The following is a 7,442-nucleotide window of genomic DNA, read 5'->3' as shown; positions in this document are numbered from 1 at the left end:
TGGTTAAGCATGTTTGAACATGATCATGAGCATGGTTAACCATGCCTATGACCGTTGTTGAGTATGGTTGATAATAGTTGACCAGGACCATGACCGTAGCTGAATATGGTTGACCATGGTTTCTTACTATAGAAAAGAGTTAACCATGGCCGTTAATAGTTGACTATGTTTAACCAAGTTTGACCATGATTATGGATAACCATGACTTTGAATAATTATGGTATACCATGACCATGATTAATTGTATTTCACCATGGATAACTATGGTTGAAGGCAAATATGTCCATGGTTGACCATGACCATAACCATGGTTGATTATGATTAATCAAGGTTGTCTTTGACCTTAGTTTAACCTTCGTTGACTATATTGAGCTACCTCTAGTTGAGCATGTTGATTACTGACAAAAATTGAAGAGAACAAAATGATGGAGCAAAGGACTTACTATTCTCAGTATTACAAATCACTTAAATAAGATTACATTGGAAACATCAGTAATAAATGACTAGAGTTAAACTTGACTAACTCAAACTGAACTAGGACACTTGGAGGGATGATTTTGACACCTAACAGGTGGTTGGGATTAGATTCTCCAACACTCCCCTTTAATTACAACCACATAAAAAATTAATTAAGGTACTTGCTAATCTATGTCTCAACTAGGTTTATGATTTAAAAATTGACTTCAACTTTTCTTCTTCTCTTTTTCCAGATTTTGTAGCCTCTAAATTGTTTCAAAATTTTCTCTTTGTTGTATCCTTTAAACCTTAGTTTCTTCATTTGTTGGTGCAGGTCTTCCATTCTTCCAAGTTGTCTAAGCATGTGCTGGACTTCTTCAAAAATCAGCTTGTATGTGGATTGCTGCCACATGTCATCTTTTGTTCTGTGATCTTCATCATCAATTTCTTGCAACATAAGTTTATAATAAAAAAATATTTCTTCATGACTCCAATACCTGAAAATTTCATTAATTTATTCTTCATCGATGTTGTCTTCAACATTCATTTATGCATCTTCTATGAAGACCTCATCAAGGCATGGTGTTGCAAGCCATGCTTCAAGGAAATTTAATTGTTATTCAAAATCATTTTGTGTACCTGCACATTGGAAATCATTGGTAAGTTTAAAAAACATCTACAAAACCACAATGGTTATGTTTCTTGTGCTCTGAAATGAGAGCTTCCTTCTATTGCACTTCCTCCCTTGTCTCTGCATTTGTCTCTATTTTCCTTTTGTGGGCTTCCTTCTTTGTCTCTTCCTCTATCTCTGTCTCTATCTCTTCCACTTCTGTACTAACATGAGTCACTACAGATAGGTTGTCTTCCACTGAATCGAGTGGGATTTTCTCATTGAATAACATCATGTCTATATGATGTTTTTGTTGCATCACCTGCAACCATTCATCATTAACCAATAATTCTTCATCAAATTTTACATTAGAAATATTAATTTCTCGATTCACCATAGAATTAACTGCATCAATGGCAGCTTCTCAACAAGCTTTGTTGCTGGATTCACCAAACTTTCATCAGCAAGCTCTGTTGCTCAATTTACTGAATCATCATCCACTTGGGGTTGTGCATAGTGGGGTTCACAAGCATATATGTTCTCCTTCTCTCTTGCTTCTGTGAATTCTTCACAGACATCATCCACTTGTGACTGAGCACAATGGGATTCAATAATCCTTTTATCTGGATGTAGATCTGTAGTTATAGATCCACCTTCATCTTAAACTTCAGTGCTCCCCTTTACACCAAAACTTCTCTCAAGGGTATCTGAGGCCTGCCTGGCTGTCTTGACTTCTGAAATGAAGGGAAGACTCTTGGATTTTCCCATTTGTTTAACAGTGGCTCTCTGTGGCTCAAAATGGACTTGCAGACATAACGGTTTCCTATTGTATGTCTTTGTGATGGCTTCTCTGTTGCTCGACATCTACAAAATAGATCGGTCTAGAATTCTCTACAACATCTCCTTTGTTTTTAATAGACACTCCAAAAAAATTCGTTCCTTTCTTAAAGAAAAAAAAATAACTATGAACAAAGCCTTTTAAAATATAAATCAACACTAATACAGTGGAAAACCTTTTAAGGAATTACATGTGTAGAATTTTCATCGAAGCCATTAAAAATCATATCCAAGCCATTAAAAGTAGTCCTCTGCTCCATCATTTTGTTCTCTTCAATTTTTGTCATAGTATCAGAGCTTAGCCTGCGTGAGACTCATTGAGAGCACTAGAAGAGATAACCCAAAGAGCATAAGACTCTTTGAGAGAGCAGCAAAAGTTTGAAGAAGCCTATGAAGAAGCAGTAAGAGAATGAAGAAGCTAGAAAGTTCAGCTTTGATACCATGACAAAAAGAAGAGAACAAAATGATGGAGTAGAGGACTTACTCTTCTTAGTATTACAAATCACTTAAATAAGATTACATTGGAAACATCAGTAATAAATTACTGGAGTTAAACTCGACTTAAACTCGACTAACTCAAACTGAACTTAGACACTTAGAGGGATGGTTTTGACACCTAACAGGTGGTTGGGATTAGATTCTCCAACAATTAGTATAACCATGATAAAGTCACACTGTAGTTTTCATGATGGTTGACTAGTGTTGATTTGTTGCATTCTGAATTGTTCACCATAATTGACTATGATTGATCACAAACACCAGCATGATGATGGTTGACCATGTACATGGTTGATTATGATTTACCATGGTTATCCTTATCCACTGTTCAAACTTGATTGATTATATTGAGTTGAATATTGTTAAAATGTAATGTTCTTTAGTGATTATTTCAAAAATCATTGATTATATTGGTTAAATTATATAAACCATAATTATCTTCAAGTGGCCATGGTTTTATGTAAACATAATTAACCATGATTTTTTATGGTTCATTCCACAATAATTTTATTATATAGTGACAATAATTCTCAACGATCACAATCATACAGTCCCGGCGGTGCCACTATATCGAATCACTGTGTTGTCATTGTATCTATGTCATGCGAGACAAAGCATAATTTTCTCAAAGCACGTGTATCATGAATTAATATATATAAGACATCATTGATTAATGTGTGGCATAGAACTGAAATGCAAGTTATTATAACACTTGTGATGCTTATGGGATACAACCTAAGCCATAGAATAAGAGTGATGTCACTTTGCAAACCACTGAGAGGATTCGAATCACTGTAATGTGATTTCGAACCATAGACCATATGAATAATTATTAAATCATCGAGTCAACATCATGTCACTAAAACAAGCACTGTAGAATATGAGCCTTTGAGCTATGAACTTTTGGATGAGCTGAACAGATCGAACCATCGTAATGTGTATAACAATGTTACCACAGGTGAGCCTCAGAACACATCGTAACAACTGAATCGAAGTCATTGCACACGATGCTTAGTGAAAGCGATAGTTTCTATATCACATAATGATCCACAGTGAGTCACAAATATACATCTCGCCACAAACAATAGAAACAGAAATGTGAGTTACCAAGCATAGATCATGTCGCTTCAACATTTTGTTTTATTAGATGTTGGTCCCGAATTTATACTGAGTCGAACTAATGTGTTATCATAGAATATCAGAGACTCCATTATAATGATCTCAGAGTAGTGAGATATATATGTGGGTTCTATACAACGATGTGACCCATACGATCTCATATGTGAATCATGAACCGAGCCAAAACTCACTGTAATGTGAGTTAGTGCCATAAATGTGAGCCTAGGAATATAGAGAATAGATGAATTTTCTTAGAAATCTGAGATCCATCATTATTTGAATGCCAACAGAGTGATCTTCGGGCCTCCTTCAAACCTCGCTCTGATACCATGTTGGAGAAATGGGAGGCTTGTAAGTTAAAATTGAATTTTCCTTCTTTGATAATTACTTGTGAAATTTGTTGGCATTTCATTTAGTAGATTTGTGAATTAAAATATCAACATAATTAATTATGAAATATATATAAAATGGATGACTATGGTTAACCAACCATGATTATATAGACCAAGTTTGACCATGTTCTCAACATCACTTTGTTGACAATTGACCATGACCACAATATAACTAATAATGAAATATATAGGATTTGGTTGACCATGGATGACCACATTAAACAATGATTTTCCATGGATGAGTATGGTTGACTAAGTATGGTTATGTTTGACCATAGTTGACTTTTGTTAGCTATGGTTAATTATGTGTCACTATGTTTGACTTTGATAGATTTTGCCGAACTACAATCTTCAAAGATTGAATTTAGTTGGTCATTTTGATTGTAATTGACTATTAATTATTGGCCATGGTTGAAGTATGTTGACCTCGTTTAAATATGGTTGACCATGGGTAAACATGCTCACTATCGATAACCATGTTGATTGTGGTTAAAATGGTTGACTATAGTTGAACATGTATGGTTGAACATGCTAGACCACATTTTAGAATGATGAACTTTACTTGACGTTTGTTAACTATGGTTAAGTATGTTAAAACATGACGACCATGGTCAATCATGCCCGCAACCATGGTTGACCAAGATTATGGTGATAGATCTATAAACATTAGGGGAATTTATGTCTAAAAATGGTCTCCTAAGAAAAATAATAAAATAATAGTTAAAATAATAAAATAAGAGTTATAAAGTTTAAAAAAAAGGAACAAAAACTATTTTTTTGTTGTATTTTGGGCATATCTTCTTATAGGTTTGATCAAATGTCATGTGTAAACATCAATTAGGTGCAAAATTAAATTCCCCATCCAATGAGTGCCCACTCGTCATACTTTTGAGTAGACCCACATCAAGAAAAAATGAAAATATATTAAACAAAAAGTGTGTTCATGTATTTTCAACACATTTTTTTCATGTATTTTCATTTTATTTTCGATGTAGGTCTACTCAGAAGTATGTCGAGTGGGTACTCATTGGATGTGGAATTTAATTTTGCATCCAACAAGTGCCTACATTTGAAATTTGAGTAAATATATAAGTAGATAAGTTGAAAATACATTTAAAAAAATAGTTTTCATTTTTCCCTCCAAAATATTTTCCCCTAGATATGGCATCATCATCTTGAATCCTATTGGTTCTTTAAAGTTAATTTTTTTAGTACATTTTTTATTTTGAAGCCCATTTTTTACCTTAAATTTCCTCTAATGCAAGATGATGGTTTATTATGATTGGCTTGGTTAACCATGACCATGGTTGATTATGACTGTCACCATTGTTTTCTTTGATTATTTGTGGTTGACCATGTAGAATATGGATGAGCATGGTTGAGCATGACCATGGTTGGGTATGGTTGACCATGTTAAATTTCAGTTTACCATGGTTGAGTATGGTTTACCATGTATGCTTATTTATGACCATCATTGAATTTTGTTAGCCATGGTTGATTATATTTGACTTTACTAGATTTTGGAAAATCACATTCATCAAAGATTAAATTTAGTTGACCATGTTTGACTATTGTTGACTATTAATTATAGCCATGAATGAAGTTTGTTGAACTCATTTGACTTTCATACACTGTGGTGGATAGCATAACTTAACTCGATTGAAAATTTTGGGAATATTCTATAATTTGATAAACAAGAGTGAAGTCAATGTTTGGCCTTGCTCTTGTCTGTTAGATTTTAGAATATTCACAAAATTTGCAATCAAGATAAGGATGGGTATGGTGGAACATGGGTGAACATGTTGACTATAGGTAACCATGTTGATTGTATTTAGCCATGGTTGATTATGGTTGACCATGTTTTACCATGACAACCTTTTGTTGACCATAGAAATTTATAGTTGAACATGGTAGACCACATTTGACCATGGTGAACTTTCGTTGACCTTTATTGACTATAGTTTACTTTGGTTGACTATGGTTAAGCATGTTTGAACATGATCATGACCATGGTTAACCATGCCTATGACCATTGTTGAGTATGGTTGATAATAGTTGACCAAGACCATGACCATAGCTGAATATGGTTGACCATGGTTTCTTACTATAGAAAAGAGTTAACCATGGTCGTTAATAGTTGACTATGTTTGACCAAGTTTGACCATGATTATGGATAACCATGACTTTGAATAATTATGGTAGACCAAGACCATGATTAATTGTATTTGACCATGGATAACTATGGTTGAAGACAAATATGTCCATGGTTGACCATGACCATGACCATGGTTGATTATGATTAATCAAGGTTGTCTTTGACCTTAGTTGACTATGAGCTACCTATAGTTTAGCATGTTGATTATTGACAAAAATTGAAGAGAACAAAATGATGCAGCAAAAGACTTACTCATCTCAGTATTACAAATCACTTCAATAATCCTTTTATTTGCATGTAGATCTGTAGATTTAGATCCACCTTCATCTTCAACTTCAGTGCTCCCCTTTACACCAAAACTTCTCTCAAGGGTATCCGAGGCCTGCTTGGTTGTCTTGACTTCTGAAATGAAAGGAAGACTCTTGGCTTTTCCCATTTATTTAACGGTGGCTCTTTGTGGCTCAAAATGGACTTGCAGACATAATGGTTTCCTGTTGTACATCTTTGTGATGGCTTCTCTGTTGCTCGTCTTCTACAAAAGAGATCGGTGTAGAATTCTCTACAACATTTCCTTTATTTTTAATAGACCCTCTAAAAAAAATCGTTCCTTTCTTAAAGAAAAAAAAGAACTACGAACAAAGCCTTTTAAAATATATATCAACACTAATACAGTCGAAAACCTTTTAAGGAATTACATGTGTAGACTTTTCATCGAAGCCATTAAAAATCATATCCAAGCCATTAAAAGTAGTCATCTGCTCCATCATTTTGTTATCTTCAATTTTTGTCATAGTATCGGAGCTTGGACTATGTGAGACTCATTGAGAGCAGCATAAGAGATAACCCAGAGAGCGTAAGACTCTTTGAGAGAGCAGCAAAAGTTTGAAGAAGCCTACGAAGAAGCAGCAAGAGAATGAAGAAGCTAGAAAGTTCAGCTCTGATACCATGAAAAAAATTGAAGAGAACAAAATGATGGAGCAGAGGACTTACTCTTTTTAGTATTACAAATCACTTAAATAAGATTACATTGGAAACATCAGTAATAAATGACTGGAGTTAAACTCGACTAACTCAAACTGAACTGGGACACTTGGAGGGATGGTTTTGACACCTAATAGGTGGTTGGGATTAGATTCTCCAACAATTATGTATAACCACATGGATAAAGTCACACTGTAATTTTCATCATGGATGACTAGTATTGATTTGTTGCATTCTGAATTGTTCACCATAATTGACTATGATTGACCACAACCATGTGCATGATGATGCTTGACCATGTACATGGTTGATTATGATTTACGAGATTATCCGTTGACCCATGTGAGGGATAAATCGTGCGAGTCTCGACGTCTAATCCATAGAAAGAGATCGG

The sequence above is a fragment of the Pinus tabuliformis genome, chromosome 2_1 (assembly GCF_031772625.1).
Source record: "Pinus tabuliformis cultivar Carrire ecotype Pingquan chromosome 2_1, CPIR1, whole genome shotgun sequence".
NCBI lineage: Eukaryota > Viridiplantae > Streptophyta > Pinopsida > Pinales > Pinaceae > Pinus > Pinus tabuliformis.
This window is presented reverse-complemented; position numbering follows the sequence as displayed.